Source organism: Typha latifolia, chromosome 8 (genome assembly GCF_019914945.1).
Source record: "Typha latifolia isolate L0001 chromosome 8, TyphaL0001v2, whole genome shotgun sequence".
Lineage (NCBI taxonomy): Eukaryota > Viridiplantae > Streptophyta > Magnoliopsida > Poales > Typhaceae > Typha > Typha latifolia.
The window spans coordinates 4,482,341-4,501,703 of NC_133093.1; the positions used below are offsets into that span (position 1 = coordinate 4,482,341).

The following is a 19,363-nucleotide window of genomic DNA, read 5'->3' on the forward strand; positions in this document are numbered from 1 at the left end:
TCTAATGGTGAGGGTAGTATGGAGCCTGTCGATGGGTCTTGACATTAGGAGCGACACGTGTGGCACCGACGTCACTCCTAGTCTCATGTTGGTCATGACCTATCTCAATAGCCTCAAGACGAGCATTGAAGTCGTCCAATCTAGTAGTAATGGTTTCAATGGACTCTTGTAAAAATCGACGAAAATCTTCCATGGTATTGGGTTCCATAACAGACTGGGATGAAGGGTGAAATACTCTCCTACCACTACGAAGGTTCATATAAAGTGTCTCTACCACTAAAGAAATAAATGCAATAAATGAATGATGATATGCAAGCTAAGAGATCACAGCGAACAATAAGGGAGTAATAACCAGAATAACCTACAGCCACTTATGAAGTTTTCAGGAAGAGCTAGTCAAACTCAGCAGAAAAATTGTAAACCAGTAGTACAAGCTCCCGAGATCGAGACGGGGACTGCAGCTATGTCAAGACTTTCCCTTTAACCTAGCTAGTTCTACCGTTAATATTAATTGTTTTTTTTTGTAACAAACAAAAAGAAGTAGGTAGGCAATATCAGGCTCAAGCGCTTGTTGAAATAAAACAAATGAATTAAGCAATGTAAATAGGTAGGCAATAACAGGCTTAATATGTTTATGATTCACACCAACAGAAAGATAGTTGTTATTTTAAGACTAACAAATAACAGTAAAGAAAGGATAGATGTTACCGAATGTCGCACATCCATTGTAGATGGTGGTCATGATAACGGTGGCCGGAATCCAATAACAGTGACTGTGGCGACGACTGCGATGGTAGGGACAGCGGCGGCAGCTGTGATGGCAAAGAGCTGCAAGAATGGCAGCGACGATTGCGATGAAGCAGTGGCAGGCCCACGCAGGGGCTACAGCGACGAGAGTAGTAGATGGTAAAGATGGTGGTGAAGATGGTGGCACAGCAGAGCAAGGGCCGTGGAAATCGGCGGTGGCGTCGTCCGTGGAGGTCGGCGGCAGCGTCGGCGAACAGAGGAAGATGGGATGATGGATGTGACTGATGCCTGGGGCTAAAGAGGAGGAAGATGACGATGGGTTTGGATTAGGTTGGTTGGGATTAAGTTAGGGAAGTAGATAAGATAGGTATTTATCTTAAAATTAGGGAACTCATTTTCAAAAATTATGGAAAAGGTAAATAAGAAAAAGAAGAAAAATAATATCTTCTAAAATTAATTTGAAATCTAAAATTAAAGATAAAGATGAAACAAACAAACTGAATTTTAGATTTTTTTCTTTTTTTTTTTTTCAGAGAGAGCTTTCTTTCTTTTTTTTTTTTTTTTTTTTTTTTTTTCAGAGAGCTCTTTCTTCTTTTTTTAATCTAAAACGGGGAAAGAAAATTTATTGAATAAAGCTTACTTGTGATTATCTCCTTGTGATGGTAATGGTTTATTGTTTTCCTCCTTGAGGATGATCTCCTCGCGTAACTCGGATCCAGATCCTAATGTTATCGTGCGACGTATCTCGTAGCGATCCGGTGTTCGTGGAGCGATTGATCTGACGAAGATGAGGCGCTGCGTAGAATCCAGACGGTGGAGCGTCCATAAACTAGGAAACGGTCTGCTCTGATACCAAAACTGATGCAGAACAATGTTTTGATTGTAGAGTTGAGAAGAAAAAGTAGGGAGAAATAATCAAACCCGAAGAATCCACCAATCGAGGTGTCGGAATCCACCGACGTTGGAATCCACCAACAAACACTCAATAGGCAAAAGCTCTCAAAATATTCATTAACCCATAAAAGATGATTGCAAGCCTTTATATAGGCCAAATAAAGTAAAAGATAAAAGACGAAAATAGCCCTAGAAGGTGACTAAAAAATAAGATGAAAAAATAGCCCTAGAAGGTGACTAGTCACAACTCTCATTAAACCAAAGGCCATGGGTGCAGTCCTTTTATGTTTACGAGAATAAACGTGACAAAAAGTGGTGTCGCCACCGCAATATTTTTAACGCTCCATAGGACAGGTAAATTAGCAATTGCATCGATCTTGGCCATGTTAACTTCAATTCCTTTAGATGAGACAATGTGGCCAAGAACAATACTTGAAGTGACCATGAAATGACACCTATTCAGGACTAGATTCTTTTCTTTACAACGAATTAATACTTTCTCCATTTTCCAAGACGTTCATCGAAAGACTCACCAAAAAGTAAAAAATCATCCATAAATATTTCAAGAAATCTTTCTACCATATAACTAAAAATACTCACCATACATTGTTAGAAAGTTGCTGGTGCATTGCAAAGACCAAAAGGTATGCACCTATATGCAAATGTGCCAAAAGGAGATGTGAATGTTGTTTTACCTTAGTCTTCTAGGGCAATTTCTATTTGATTGTATCCTGAATAGCCTTCCAAGAAACAATAATATGCATGGCCTGCTACGTGCTCGAGAATTTGATCAAGGAATGAAAGTGGAAAATGATTTGTCCTATCCCATTCAGCTTGGTAGTGATAGTTTGAAAAGCTACGCGTAAATTCTCAGGATCCTGTGCCCAATAGAGAACAGCCCTCAACCGATCTTAGCTCAAACATCCCAACAACTAATACTCAATAGACATACGCCAACCGGTGGTGGTGTACGTAGGAATCAATTCATCACTAGAATTCTTGACAATAGTGATACCAGCCTTCTTAGGACCACACGGGTAGGACTCATGACTATCGAAGATAGTGTAAATTATCCCAACATCAAGAAGTTTGAGAACTTCTGCTCGCACTACCTCTTTGATGTTTCGATTTAAACATCTTTGCATCTCCCTACTAGGCTCTGCATTGTCCTTTATGTAAATCCTGTGCATGCAAATGGACAGCTTTAATTCTCTTGATATCTCCTATTATCCAGCCAAGGCATTCTTGTGTCGGGCTAGGATGTTTAGAAGCTTATGCTCTTAAGATTCTTGTAATGCAAATAAATTGAAAAGAGGCAAAGTCTCATTTGATCCCAAAAAAACATACTTAAGCTCAAATGGTAGAGGTTTTAACTCGACTTTTGATGTTGTGACACTTGGAGGGGGAGGCACAACAGCATGTGGAGTTAAATTCCTCCAAATGTGCTAACAAAGAACAAGCGTCTTCTTTTTCAAAATCATTACAAAATTTTTTTTTAGAAAAACTCATCATTAAAATTAATTCCAATCATTCCAATCAGTAAAAATCTCATCATTAACATATGAAAATGAATTAACAAATGTACGAGAATCAGATGCATTAAAAATCTCTTGAACAATGGTTTGTATAAGATCCACCTTATGAATGTTGTCGCCATCTGGTTTGGAGCGTGAAAGATATTGAATTCCAGCGTCATATGTCTGAAAGAGATTACCATGCGCCCACTCCTACAAGATATATTAGCATTGGTAATTACTAAGAATGGACGGCCCAAGATAATTGGAATTTGTGTCAATACATCAACAACATGTTCGGTATCTAAAATAATAAAATTAATAGGTAAGTAAAACTTACTAACTTGAACAAGAACATCCTCCACAATACCCTTTGGTATCCTTATCGATCGGTTTACAAGCTGAAGTGTAACGCATGTAGGCTTAAGCTCTCCAAGTCCTAGTTGTTTGCAGACGAAAAAGGGTAATAAATTTACACTCGCCCCTCTAAAAGTGCTTTATTAATTTGTAACTTACCTATTATGCATGAAATAGTGGGGCAGCCCAGATCTTTATAATTTTAAAAGGCTATTCTTTTATAAAATGGCACTTGTTCAGTAAAGAATGCTTTCTTTTGCACCTTCATTTTACGCTTAACAGTGCATAAGCCCTTCAAAAACTTTGCATAATATGGAATAGCTTCCAGCAATGGAATGTTGATTTGTACATGTTTGAAGATATCAAATATATCATTTGTGATGAAGATGTGCTAGGTGTTCTCAACCTATAAGGAAATGGGGCTAGTGAAGTGATATTACCTTCTTCTTTTGACTTACCAACCTCATCATTGACAATATTATTTTTCGAAGTTGAAGTGCTGATTTCATTGTTCTTCACGCGGATCGTTTTGTCTACAACCTTGCTGCTTCTAAGAATAGTGACAGCCTTTGCATGTTCAGCTTGAGAATCACCTCGCTTTCCTTCATGAACTCCGTCCATACCTTTAGGATTAGGTATAGTTTGTGCAGGAAACTTACCTTTCTCTTGTGTGCATAAGGAAGGTGAAATGTCACTAAGAGTTCCCTTCATTTCATTGAATACTTGCATAGTTTGAGCATTAGATGGAACTTGTCCTTGCATAAATGTAGCTTGTGATTGAATTAATGCTTGTAGGAATTTTCAAGGGATGCCATTTTCGGCAATGACACATATGGTGCATTAGATGTTTGAACCATATAAGGATTTGGTCTAGGTTGAGAATTAGAATCGTTCCTCCAACTGAAGTTGGGATGATTCCTCCACCCTGGATTGTATGTTCAGAATAAGGGGAGAATGGTCGTTTGTAAGAGTTTACTACATTGATTTGTTCTTGCAATAACTCCTCAAATGCAGGTATTGTGGGGCATTCTTGAGGTAGATGCCCACTGCTATCACAAATACTACAAACATCCTCTATATTTGAAGGTCTAATTATTGGACTAACCTTTTTTTAACTCTATGGCCTCAACCTTTCTTGTAAGATTAGCTACTCGTGCTCCAATATCATTCTCTTTAGTTAGATGGTACATACCTCCATGTAGTTAAGTGAAAACCGATTTTGACTCATGGATCGATCAGTGCTATCCTATGATTGAGTATTTTCTGCTAGATGGTCAAAATAGTCCCATTCTTCTTCCATTTATTTACTAAGAAATTCATCGTTGCACGTCATTTCAACAAATTGACGCATCTGACCATCATAAAAGATAGAAATAACATGCCAGATTTTAAATCCATGATGTGAGCCATGTTGTATGAGTACTCAGCCCTAGGAAGATAAGCTAGCCATCTCTTAGGTTGCCCTGACAAAACACCGCAAATATTGCTCAAGGTAGTATTAACTACTTCAGATTGCCCGCCGGTTTGAGGATGGTATGTCGAGCTCATCTTGAGTTCAGTTCCTTGCTGCTTGAAGTACTTTCGCCAAAAGTGGCTCATGAAGATCGGGTCATGATCTGAAACTATAGATTTCGACATGCCAGGCAATCGAGCTACTTCTTTTACAAAAAATTTTGCTATCTTTTTTGCAGTGTATGAGTGCGCTGGAGCTGAAAAGTGCGCACTCTTCGTCAATTGATCGACCACCACCATTATCACTGAATGCCCTCTGACCTAGGATGCCTTACAATGAAGTCTATCACCATATCTTTCCAAATCTGGTTTGAAATGGGTAGCGATTACAGCAACCCGACCAGTTTGGTTGAGTCTGCCTTGGTGAATTGACAAATTTTGCAAGCTCGGACATAAGCTAGTACTTCTTTTCTCACTAGCCCATACATAATTTTGTGTCAATCTCTTATAGGTCTTGAATGTTCCTTCATGTTGATAAGTTACAGAACGTCCTCTTCGATATCTGAATTGATTACAGAAAGCAGTCCGCGCAACCGAGGAAAAATATTCACCATATATTCTGTTGTAGTCAGAAAATTATAAAATCAAGGGTGGTCGATCCGTAACTTCTTGATCTACGCTTTTGGGCCCTTCACAGATTCAGACTAAAATTGTGATAAAAATATGCTAGAGTGGGGGAAAATTATAACACCCCCACCCGACACTGGCACGTGCACGCCCACGTGCCCACACGGCATGCGCGGCACACGCGACAGGACGGGCAGGGCCCATCACGCATAGATACACTCCTGTGCACATACAATCATAACATCATCAAATACTACCTGCTAACATATCAATGCTCACATAATCTAACATCAAATAAATCATACTATCAACTAAATAAATCTGTTAACATATAAAAATATCCAAGTCTACAATAATATACACTAGACCACTATATAATCTGGTAGGACCCACACAAGTCATAACAAACTATCAAGATACAACTAAACAACTGATACACGAGTACACTATAATCTATGTATTATACAAATCACCGTCTGATACAATAAAATATAAATATCAAATAATGGTACAACTCAATATCTGGTTAAACTATCTTCTATATCATCTCACGTCTATAACTCACCTCATCCTCGCTCTAAAATATCTCCTCAAGATATCTCAAATCTCTATCACATATCACATATCTGAGGGGGTTAGAAAATAAATAAGAGAGTCATGAGCAAAAAGCTCAGTGAATAAACCTTACAATGAATCGGTGATGTCAAACAGATAGTAAATTATATATTGGATAATATGAATCAAAAAGATCATCATGTCATGAATGAGTATATGAATGTATCCTCAATAATACATAAATTAAATATAGATAAATGTCATAACTGATAAAAGTATATAATCCTCGACAATGAGTAAATAGATCTCTATGTCATACTATTATCACAACTCTCTCTCAAATATGACACATGGTGCATGCCAACTATGACCATGCTATGATATCAAATGCAATCATATATGATGTATATTTATCACTCGATAATTAAGTAATCAAATGATAATGAAATCATATGGTTAGAAATCAAAAGATTCGATAATTAGGTAATCAAAAGATTCGATCCGTTTAAAAGCTGATACGTATCTAGTTTATATCTTTGTCAGTTTGGTTAGAAATTTAGAATATGGTTTTAGATTTTGCTATGCGTCCAATACTTGTATGTGAATCTGTATCCAAACTAAAAGATGAATCCGAATATGGATTGAGCACTATCTGATTTATATCCGAGCTATTTTCACCACTAGTCTAGACTCTAACTAGAGGTCCATCATGTCCGAAGGCTCAGAGCATACGCCGCCACCTACAAGAGTATCTCAAATATAACTATAGCCCGCCACCCGCAAGGGTATTAAAATCCATCTAGACCGAGCACCCTCCTAGCTAATAGAAACCTCGTGAGGATAGCTTACCACATATGCCCTAGCGAATGATGTATCCGAATGTCTACTATGCACACAGACTAACGACCTTGGACGTAAGGCCAACAAGATCACGACCATGTCGAGCGATCAATCATCTCCAAGCACGCCCTAACCCTCACACTCACTCGAGTATCCTCACGCTTTCTATCAATTATCCTATTAATCATATTTCACGCTTTCCTTCTAAATGACAGATCATATGCATATATTCAGTACGAGTGGAGTGGATGTTAGGGTTATGGATGGGTATGGAGATGAGGGTGGATTGTGGAAGTGATTAAGGGAGGTAGACGAAAGGAACAAAGTGGTTGAGATCCCAAAGAAGAGGGGTGGCTTGACAGTCGAGGGAGATTAGAAGTTAGGAGAAACCTTGCCAATGGTAGAGGTGGAAGGATGGTGAAGAGGGAGGAGGGAGAAGTTTAGAGAGAAGATAGGAGGCAAGAAATTAATAATCTAATTCTATAGTGAAGTTGGCTGCCATCCACATATTTATAAAGGCTAGCTAACAAGTCCTTTAACAATATGAAATCCTAACAAACCAACTAAACTAGTATTTCTTATCTTCTTCGATTACCTCTCAGATTAAGCTTTCACTTTGTCGCGAGATAGATTTTGAATCTGGAGAAGTAATGAATATAAAAGTTGTAGATCTGGAGGTTGGCGACCTTATCCAATTGGTTTGATATTATTTAGATATGTGTAAAATATTTTACGAATATTTTCCCAAAATTGTGTGAATTTAGCTAATTAGATAAAATTCTAACCTATTAAGAGTCTAACTAAACCAAATAACCAAATAAGATAATTAGACTCAATCCATTGAGCCTAATCTCCTTTTGATATGATTCGATTTGATGTGATTCGTATCACTTTACACCTTGAGGACAAGGTGGGGGAAGCGTGGTGGGCTGAAACACCTTGCTAGAGTCTTTTCTTATTGTATTAGTTGTTTATTTTCAGAGAAATAAACTTTCTGTAGTTCACGTTCAAACGTGGAATGGAGTGCATTCTAACGCCTATGCGAACACCTACATCAGTTCGCAAAAATAAAGAACGCAAAATGTGCGTTTGAATGTCGTCGGGCACATTTGAATGCTTGCGTGCGAAAACCTTTATCAGTTCGCATCCATAGAGAAAGTCTTTTGTGCGTTCGAACGCGGTCGATCCCATTCGAATGCAATTGGCAAGAGTCCACTAGTATTAGGATTAATAATTGTTATTTTGGCTTGCTGGCTAGCCTCTATAAAGGTGTGGATGGCAACCAAAATTATGATGATGAATGAATATTGGTTTCTATCTTCCTCTATCCTTTCTCTACTCTGTCTACCCTAATCTTCCTCCTCTCTCTTCATCAACCAGCCATCTCTACCGTTGGCAAGGTCTCATCTATCTTCTAATCTCCTTCGTCTATCGAGTCCTCCCTCCTCAGGATCTCGGCCACTTCTCCCTCTTCATCCTTATCCCCGAAACTGTAACAACCATTTTGCATGGCATGACGTTGGCCACAATGTAGTCGGCCTTGTGCCATGCCGCCGGCCCGCCAACCGAGACTAGGCCAGCTAGCCGGCGGGCTCGTCGGCGCTGCAGCCGCAACGTCGGCATCCCCATCGCCTCTCCTTTTATATTTCTCTCCCTCTCTCTCACTCTCTTTTCTCTCTCTCAAACTCTCTTTCTCTCTCTCTTCCATTGTTACCGCTGCCGTCGCCGTCCTTGGAAACCACCGCCGCCACCTCCACAAGCGTCGGTGAGCTCCTTTATCTCCTTCTCTCTCTCTCTCTCTCTCTCTCTCTCTCTCTCACTCACACCCGAGCTTGGGCTCGTCGGAGCTGAGCCACCGGCGATAGGTCGGCCGCTGGCTGGCCAGTAGCGGCCGGTGCCCTCCTCACCGGCCTGGGTCTGCACCTCCCTCCCCTCCTCTTTCTCTTCTCTTCTTCTTCTTCCTTCTTTTCTTTCTTTCTTTCTTTTCTTCTACATTTCTTCTTTTTCTCCATTCCCAGTCCCTCCCCCTCCTCTTGATACAACAGTGCGATACTAGTCACTACTCCTCTTGCTACAACAGTGGGGGCATAGAATCCCTCCGTGCTATCCCATGGATTTTTGCTTGGACGCAGATAAGGTTTCACCTCCCTGTGTGGCTTGGCTTCGGTGCAGCATTCAAGCATGTACTGCAAAAGGACATCAGAAACCTTCATATACTCAAAGAGATGTATAATGCGTGGCCATTTTTCAGGGTTACGTTAGACTTGGTTGAGATGGTTTTTGCTAAGGGAGACCCAGAATAGCCGCTTTATATGACAAATTGCTAGTTTCAGATGATTTAAGGTCATTTGGGGAGCAACTAAGATCTAACTTTGAGGAGACAAAACAATTCCTCCTCCGGGTAAATTTCGATACTTTTTCTTATAGCTGTTATTGCGAAATCTTCCTATTTAAATAATTACATCATCTAGCTAGATGTAGTGTTGACACCATATTGTTGGAAAAGGATTTGGAGGATGACAGATTTTTTCTTACTTATAGACCAATTTTGTATCTACAGTTAGAATAATCTTACTATAATGTAAATCCTTTCATAGTTGAATTTCTGTTCAAGTTTCATATTTCTACATACGAGTAGGCCTAGACCTTGATGTTCCCTTTTTGGACCCTATGCTGGACTTTTTCTAGGTTTATTTAAAGCCTATGCAGGTAGAAAGGTATTATGTATCAACCTTATTGTTGTGTATTAGAAGACCTATAGTGCATGTTTAATATTGTTTGCAAATCAAACCCTTATACTATGAGCATTCTGTTCATAAATCCTGCAGGATACCATATTTTGTATGAGAAAATTCTGTTTATATTCTGTTCATCAAGTGTGTCTCCATTGATTTTAGCTAGAGGCCAAAACATGTATATACACAAATACAGATCAACTCGGTAAACAATCATAACAGTAGAATCATCTCTGTATATATCACCAATGTACTCATATTCCAAATCAGCATAATCAAATACATGATAAAATATGCTCGACTATAATCATCTCTAGATAAAATCATATAATCATGCTAGAGGCCAAAACATGTATATACACAAATATATAATATAACCTAATTTGAGAAAGGCGTCTAAGGGATAAGACTACTCACCGTCTGATTAGAAGATACAAACCACGCATCTCTCACGTCCGTCAGATAACCAAGTGACACTCATCGCTAGCAAGGTCCACGGGGTCTCAAATAAGGGAGTAATCTGAAATATTTAAGTAGTATGATGTTAGCAGTTTATCTAATTAGAATTAATTTAGTTAAAATATAAAAGTTTATTAGATTTAGAATCACTTTTCTTTATTTTTTATTACATAACTAGGTCTATAATATAGATACGATTCAAATATTATATTTTTTTATTATTATAAAATGTTAGTTATAATATAAGGAGAAGAGGCCTGTTTCATTTTATATAAGAGTATTTCTAAATATATAATTATAAAATAAAATAAAAGGCTAAATAAGTATAGAGGTGGTCTAATTTTAATTAATTTTATAATTCATACACTATCTTGATTAATTAGGGACAACGCAGTCTTTACTCAATAAAATAATAAATAAATAACTAAATAAACTTAGTATTTTATTTGTTGCAGAATAATCATAAAATTAATAGAAATACTTAAAATATATATGATGAGGGTATTAGAATAAGAATAATCATAAAATTAATAGAAATACTTAAAATATATATGATGAGGGTATTAGAATATAAATCTAATAATTATAATTTACAAATCTATCTATTAATCTAATAGATATGTAAATAAATAAATATAATTATTACCTATATTTATACCTAATTAATCATTAATTATAAAAATTATCATTAATAAAATTATATTGAAGGATATATAATATTATTAAAATAGTTAATGTCTAAATAATCAATTTACATTAATTAAGAAGAAAAATACCTAAATAAATAACATAAATAAACTAATTAATTAATAAATTAATTACATCTGCCATCAGTGCTGGGCCGAGCCCAACACTATGCAGAAGGAAAGAGAAGGAGCTGAGGAAGAAGGAGAAAAAGAAAGAAAGAAAGAAAGAAAGAAAGAAAGAAGAAGAAGAAGAAGAGAAGAGGAAGACAAGAAAGAGAGGTGAGAGAGGAGGTTGCGGACCCAGGCCGGCGGGGAGGGCACCGGCCGCTGCTGGACAGCCAGCGGCCGGCCTCTCGCGGGCGGCTCGGCTCCGACGATCCCAACCTCGAGCAAGAGAGAGAGAGAGAGAGAGAGAGAGAGAGAAGGAAAGAGAGGGGGAGTGAGAGATCTCACCGGCGACGGCGGCTCCAAGGAAGGTGCCGGTATAAAGAGAGAGAGTAGAGTGAGAGGGTGGCCGAGAGAGAGAGAGAGAGAGAGAGAGAGAGAGAGAGAGAGAGAGAGAGAGAGAGAGAGAGAGAGAGAGAGAGAGAGAGAGAGAAGAGAGAGAGAAGGCGGTGGAGGAGGAGTAGTGGCGGCGCCGGGGCTCACCGCGGTCAACTGGCTATCGAATCAAATCCATCACTATTGAGCTCTCCAGCAAGTGTTGGATTGTTCTCATAACTAAAAGAGAAATAGGTATCCCTATTATGTATTCTGTCAGATTTTCTTTTGTATAAATACTGTTATGTATTCTGTATACGTGTACTCTAACATCCACTCCACTCGTCACCACCATCATCACCCACGTTATTCCATATTTTTGTCCCTGCTACAGTTTGAATCTGTGAAGGGCATAAATACGAACATTGTATATTAGGAAGTTATGAATCTAACCCAATTGATTTTATAATTTTATAGCTACCATAGAATATCTGACGAATATGTTCCCACAGTTGTGCAGACTACTTCCTACAATAAATTTAGATCTTAAGGAATTATTTCGTAGCCGATCTTTTGGTTGCAGATCTTATCAATTTGATATCAAAGCCTATCATTTGGTATTAGAGCCTATCAATTTGTATCAGAGTTTATCAAAGTGGTATCAGAGCCTATCATAAAGTTAGAGAAATGCTCTAAGATGTCCGTCTCCAACTCCCATGTCACCTTTTCGGATGGTTTGCCAAGCCACTCGACTAGTACCTAAATCCCAAATCTGGTACCATGACGTCGTCGGCATCTAGCAAGTACACGAACTAGTAATGAAACATAGAAGACCGGATGTACTCTCGACCCCTCATGTAGCTCCAAGCGATACGCAACTGAACCGATACACTCTAACACTCGAAATGGACCAAAGTAGCGATGTGCTAACTTCTGATTTCGCATCAGTTGCAAGGTCACCTGTCGGTATGGTTGCACCCTCACGAACACCCAATTGTCGATGTCAAAATTGTGTGAATTTAGCTAATTAGATAAAATTCTAACCTATTAAGAGTCTAACTAAACCAAATAACCAAATAAGATAATTAGACTCAATCCATTGAGCCTAATCTCCTTTTGATATGATTCGATTTGATGTGATTCGTATCACTTTACACCTTGAGGACAAGGTGGGGGAAGCGTGGTGGGCTGAAACACCTTGCTAGAGTCTTTTCTTATTGCATTAGTTGTTTATTTTCAGAGAAATAAACTTTCTGTAGTTCACGTTCAAACGTGGAATGGAGTGCATTCTAACGCCTGTGCGAACACCTACATCAGTTCGCAAAAATAAAGAACGCAAAATGTGCGTTTGAATGTCGTCGGGCACATTTGAATGCTTGCGTGCGAAAACCTTTATCAGTTCGCATCCATAGAGAAAGTCTTTTATGCGTTCGAACGCGGTCGATCGCACTATTGTCAAGAATTCTAGTGATGAATTGATTCCTACGTACACCACCACCGGTTGGCGTATGTCTATTGAGTATTAGTTGTTGGGATGTTTGAGCTAAGATCGGTTGAGGGCTGTTCTCTATTGGGCACAGGATCCTGAGAATTTACGCGTAGCTTTTCAAACTATCACTACCAAGCTGAATGGGATAGGACAAATCATTTTCCACTTTCATTCCTTGATCAAATTCTCGAGCACGTAGCAGGCCATGCATATTATTGTTTCTTGGAAGGCTATTCAGGATACAATCAAATAGAAATTGCCCTAGAAGACTAAGGTAAAACAACATTCACATCTCCTTTTGGCACATTTGCATATAGGTGCATACCTTTTGGTCTTTGCAATGCACCAGCAACTTTCTAACAATGTATGGTGAGTATTTTTAGTTATATGGTAGAAAGATTTCTTGAAATATTTATGGATGATTTTTTACTTTTTGGTGAGTCTTTCGATGAACGTCTTGGAAAATGGAGAAAGTATTAATTCGTTGTAAAGAAAAGAATCTAGTCCTGAATAGGTGTTATTTCATGGTCACTTCAAGTATTGTTCTTGGCCACATTGTCTCATCTAAAGGAATTGAAGTTAACATGGCCAAGATCGATGCAATTGCTAATTTACCTGTCCTATGGAGCGTTAAAAATATTGTGGTGGCGACACCACTTTTTGTCACGTTTATTCTCGTAAACATAAAAGGACTGCACCCATGGCCTTTGGTTTAATGAGAGTTGTGACTAGTCACCTTCTAGGGCTATTTTTTCATCTTATTTTTTAGTCACCTTCTAGGGCTATTTTCGTCTTTTATCTTTTACTTTATTTGGCCTATATAAAGGCTTGCAATCATCTTTTATGGGTTAATGAATATTTTGAGAGCTTTTGCCTATTGAGTGTTTGTTGGTGGATTCCAACGTCGGTGGATTCCGACACCTCGATTGGTGGATTCTTCGGGTTTGATTATTTCTCCCTACTTTTTCTTCTCAACTCTACAATCAAAACATTGTTCTGCATCAGTTTTGGTATCAGAGCAGACCGTTTCCTAGTTTATGGACGCTCCACCGTCTGGATTCTACGCAGCGCCTCATCTTCGTCAGATCAATCGCTCCACGAACACCAGATCGCTACGAGATACGTCGCACGATAACATTAGGATCTGGATCCGAGTTACGCGAGGAGATCATCCTCAAGGAGGAAAACAATAAACCATTACCATCACAAGGAGATAATCACAAGTAAGCTTTATTCAATAAATTTTCTTTCCCCGTTTTAGATTAAAAAAAGAAGAAAGAGCTCTCTGAAAAAAAAAAAAGAGAAAAAAAGAAAGAAAGTGCTCTCTGAAAAAAAAAAAAGAGAAAAAAAAATCTAAAATTCAGTTTGTTTGTTTCATCTTTATCTTTAATTTTAGATTTCGAAATTAATTTTAGAAGATATTATTTTTCTTCTTTTTCTTATTTACCTTTTCCATAATTTTTGAAAATGAGTTCCCTAATTTTAAGATAAATACCTATCTTATCTACTTCCCTAACTTAATCCCAACCAACCTAATCCAAACCCATCGTCATCTTCCTCCTCTTTAGCCCCAGGCATCAGTCACATCCATCATCCCATCTTCCTCTGTTCGCCGACGCTGCCGCCGACCTCCACGGACGACGCCACCGCCGATTTCCACGGCCCTTGCTCTGCTGTGCCACCATCTTCACCACCATCTTTACCATCTACTACTCTCGTCGCTGTAGCCCCTGCGTGGTTAAAGGGAAAGTCTTGACATAGCTGCAGTCCCCGTCTCGATCTCGGGAGCTTGTACTACTGGTTTACAATTTTTCTGTTGAGTTTGACTAGCTCTTCCTGAAAACTTCATAAGTGGCTGTAGGTTATTCTGGTTATTACTCCCTTATTGTTCGCTGTGATCTCTTAGCTTGCATATCATCATTCATTTATTGCATTTATTTCTTTAGTGGTAGAGACACTTTATATGAACCTTCGTAGTGGTAGGAGAGTATTTCACCCTTCATCCCAGTCTGTTATGGAACCCAATACCATGGAAGATTTTCGTTGATTTTTACAAGAGTCCATTGAAACCATTACTACTAGATTGGACGACTTCAATGCTCGTCTTGAGGCTATTGAGATAGGTCATGACCAACATGAGACTAGGAGTGACGTCGGTGCCACACGTGTCGCTCCTAATGTCAAGACCCATCGACAGGCTCCATACTACCCTCACCATTAGAGAGGTCCTGAGAGAGAACCCCATAGGCAAAATTATCGTGAAGATACATTTGATTTTTAAAATAATAGGGGGTTTAGAGGCAATGTCGCCTTTAGAGAATCTCAAAACCATGACAATCAAATTATAAAAAATATTAAGGTCGATGCCCCAACTTTTGACGGTCGCTTAGATCCTGCTATATTTACTGACTGGCTCCGTGAGATGGACCATTTCTTTGAGTGGTATGATCTACCAGAAAACCGACGCGTTAGATTTGCCCAAATGAAACTAGTCGGCCGGGCCAAACTGTTTTGGCAAAGTATAGAACAACTATTAGTGCGACGAAACCAACCTCCCATAATTCATTGGCCTAAAATGAAAGAAAAATTAAAAGAAAGATATTTGCCACATTCTTATCTTGGTAACCTTTTGGATCAATGGAATAATTTTAAACAAGGAAATAGGCCTGTGAGCGATTATGTCTCCCAATTTGAGGAATATATGCTGATGTGTAATATTGTGGAGGATGAGATGATGACACTGAGTCGTTTTAGGCGTGGCCTTAACGACGACATTCGAAGAGAGTTAGTTTTTCAGGAGGTTACCTCCTTGGACCAAGCTTACACTCTTGCGTTGAACTACGAGATGGTTAATAGGCAACAATTGCCTAGGCGACCAATTGGGCGCACCCCTCCCAGTTACGCACCTGCTGATGTTAAAGCTCCACCACTATTGATACCTACCAGAACTACCCAAACTGCCGCACCTGCCCAACCTGACAAAGGGAAAGGGCCCCTCCATGAAACTGCACCTGTTAATGACCCCCGTCGATGTTACAAATGTTGACAAGTTGGTCATGTAGCCTCAAACTGTCCTCGAAAGACCCTTTATCTTGGGGAACAGGATGACATTATCGGGGAAAATGAGCTCGATGAACAAGTTTATGAACCTGACCCTGATGATGTCCAAGATAGTGATGAAGATCGTGATTATGGAGACCATACTGTTGGTGTTGTTCATTGCGCTTTGACGCAACCCCGGGAGATCGATGATTGGCGAAGGAATGCAATATTCCACACTTACATTAAATATGGGACTAAAGATTGCAAAGTCATCATCGACAGTGGGAGTTGTATTAATGCCGTCTCTTCTAACATTATATCTACTTTGGCGTTAAAGTCTACACCTCATCCGAATCCTTATAAGGTATCTTGGGTAAATGATTCTTTCATTGCTATAAATGAGAGATGCCTCGTTCCTATCACTTTCATTTCTTATAAGGAAGATATGTGGTGCGACATTGTGCCGATGAATGTAGGGCATATTATTTTAGGCCACCCTTGGTTATTTGATCATAATGTAACTATTTTTGGGCGTTCCAACTCGTGCTCTTTTAATTTTGAAGGCAAAAAGATTACGATAAATCCTATGCGCTCTAAAATAATTAATAAAGATAACAAGAAAAATGCTCAAAGTAAAAAGGGTTTGCACATAATAAATTCTAAAGAATTTGAAAAGGAAGCAAACCAAGGCTCTATTGTGTTTGCCTTGGTGGCTCGTGAAGTTGAGAGCACTACCCTCACTCCATCATCCGACGAATCTGCTCCTATACTAAATGAGTTTCAAGATGTGTTTCCGGATGATCTCTTAGGACCAATTGCCTCCTTTACGCGATATCCAACATGCAATTGACTTTGTCCCTAGAGCGTCCCTCCCAAACTTGCCACACTATCGAATGAGCCCCAACGAACATGTTGAATTGCAACATCAGGTAAATGAACTTCTTATGAATGGTTTCATCCGCGAGAGCCTAAGCCCTTGTGCTGTGCCTGCCTTGCTCACGCCAAAGAAGAATGGATCCTAGCGTATGTGTGTCGATAGTCGAGCCATCAATAGAATAACAATCAAATATCGTTTTCCCATTCCACGATTTGATGACATGCTTGATATGATGGCGAGAGTTTCAATTTTTTCTAAGATCGATCTTAAAAGTGGTTATCACCAAATCCGAATTCGCCCAGGCGATGAATGGAAAATTGCTTTTAAGATGAAAGACGGGTTGTATGAATGGTTGGTAATGTCTTTCGGTTTATCAAATACCCCAAGCACTTTCATGCGTGTTATGACACAAGTGCTTCGCCCATTCATGGGCAAATTTCTTGTGGTATATTTTGATGACATTTTGATTTATAGTCGATCAAAAGAGCTTCATATGGACCATTTGTGTCAAGTCTATCTAACGCTTCGTGTTGCTCAACTCTATGGCAATAGGAAGAAGTGTTCTTTTCTTGTCGATCAAGTCATCTTCTTATGATTTGCAGTTACTTCAGAAGGAGTCCGCGCTGACCCTGAGAAGGTCAAGGCAATTGTTGATTGGCTGAAACCACAAAATATTCATGATGTGCGTAGCTTTCATGGTCTTGCTACTTTTTATCGCCGCTTCATTCGAGGGTTTAGTACTATCATGTCGCTGATCACTGCTTGCTTGAAGAAAGGAGATTTTCATTGGAGTAAGGCAGTAGATAAAGCTTTTGAAGAGATTAAGAAGAAAATGACAATAGCGCCTGTAATGCGTCTTCCTGACTTTTCTAAAGCTTTCGAGGTGGAATGTGATGCCTTAGGCATCGGGATCGGCGGTGTCCTTAGCCAGGGAACGCCATCCTGTTGCCTATTTCAGCGAAAAACTAAATGAGGCTAAGAAAAAGTACTCAACTTACGATAAGGAATTTTATGCGATTATTCAAGCTTTACGCTATTAGCGCCATTATTTACTTCCGCATGAATTTGTGCTTTATTCCGACCACGAAGCTCTTCGATTCCTAAATTCTCAAGAAGAAACTAAATTTGAGACATGATCGTTGGATCGAGTTCTTACAGGAGTATACTTTTGTACTCAAACATAGAGCTGGGGTTGAGAATAAGGCGGCTGATGTGCTTAGCCGAAGGGTTTACCTTTTGTCTACCATTAGCATCAAAGTCACTGGGTTTGACAAAATGAAGGAAGATTATACAACTTGTCCGGACTTTGGTGAAATCGTTCTCACTTTGCTGACTGATCCAAACTTAGCTTTGGAAAGTTATTCCCTCCAAGACGGTTACCTGTTTAAGGCTAACAAGCTTTGTATTCCCCGTAAGTCCATGCGTGACTTCCTTGTTTGGGAGATCCATGCCGGCGGTCTATCGGGTCATTTTGGACATGATAAGACCATTGAGGAAGTGGAGCGCCAATTCTACTGGCCAAGTCTCAAACGTGACGTCGCAAAATTAGTTGGTCAATATAGGACTTGTCAGTTAGCAAAGCACAGAAAACAAAACACTGAACTTTACACTATATTACCTGTGCCTGATTACCCATGGAAGGACGTTAGTATGGATTTTGTCCTGGGCTTGCCTCGCACATTTGGAAAACATGATTCAATCCTCGTGGTTGTGGATTGCTTCTCTAAGATGGCCCATTTTATTCCTTGTACTAAGACCTCTAATGCGTCACAAGTGGCCAAATTGTACTTTCCCCATATCATCAAGTTATACGGTCTTCCAAAAACTATTGTTTCCGACAGGGATGTTCGCTTTATGAGCTATTTTTGGAAAACCTTATGGCACATGGTTGGCACAAAATTAAAATTTTCTACTGCCTATCATCCTCAAACTGATGGTCAAACCGAGGTTGTTAATCGTAGTTTTGGAAATCTTTTGCGCTGTTTCGTGGGTAATCATAACAAAAACTCGGATGCCATTCTTCCTATAGCCCAATTTGCATATAATAACTCCATTAATAGGTCTATTAGCATGAGCCCATTTGAAGTTGTTCATGGTTTTAAAGCATGCAAATCTCTAGATCTGTTGCCTATGCCATCTCATTCTAGAGTCTCTCAATCTGTCGAAACATTTGCACTTCATGTTCATTCTTTGCATCAAGAGATCACTAAGCGAATTGAGGTGAGTATCACTAGTATAAATTACATGCCGACTTGCACAAACATGCCAAGGAGTTCGATGTTGGAGATCATGTTATGATTCATCTTAGACCCGAGCGATTCCCTTCAAGAGTTATTCGGAAGTTGCATGCCCGTAGTGCAGGACCTTTCCAAGTTTTGCAACGTGTTGGTGCTAATGCTTATGTCATTGATATTCCCCCTGATTATGGTATTAGTTGTACTTTTAATATTGAGGATCTAGTAGCCTACCATCCACTTATGCACATCCCCACCGAACCCTATGCTACATCTACTACCCTTCCAAATATCCCTACTATGCCACCTACTACTTCTCCTTTCCCATTCACATCACAAGAAAAGATAGATGTTATTTTAGATGATCAAATAACA

General features: G+C 39.2%; 1 pseudogene; it reads right to left on the reverse strand.

The window, feature by feature from the left end:
* Window positions 1–2,573: 2,573 nt before the first annotated feature.
* Window positions 2,574–19,363, reverse strand: part of LOC140793723 (uncharacterized) — a 51,280-nt pseudogene continuing 34,490 nt past the window's right edge.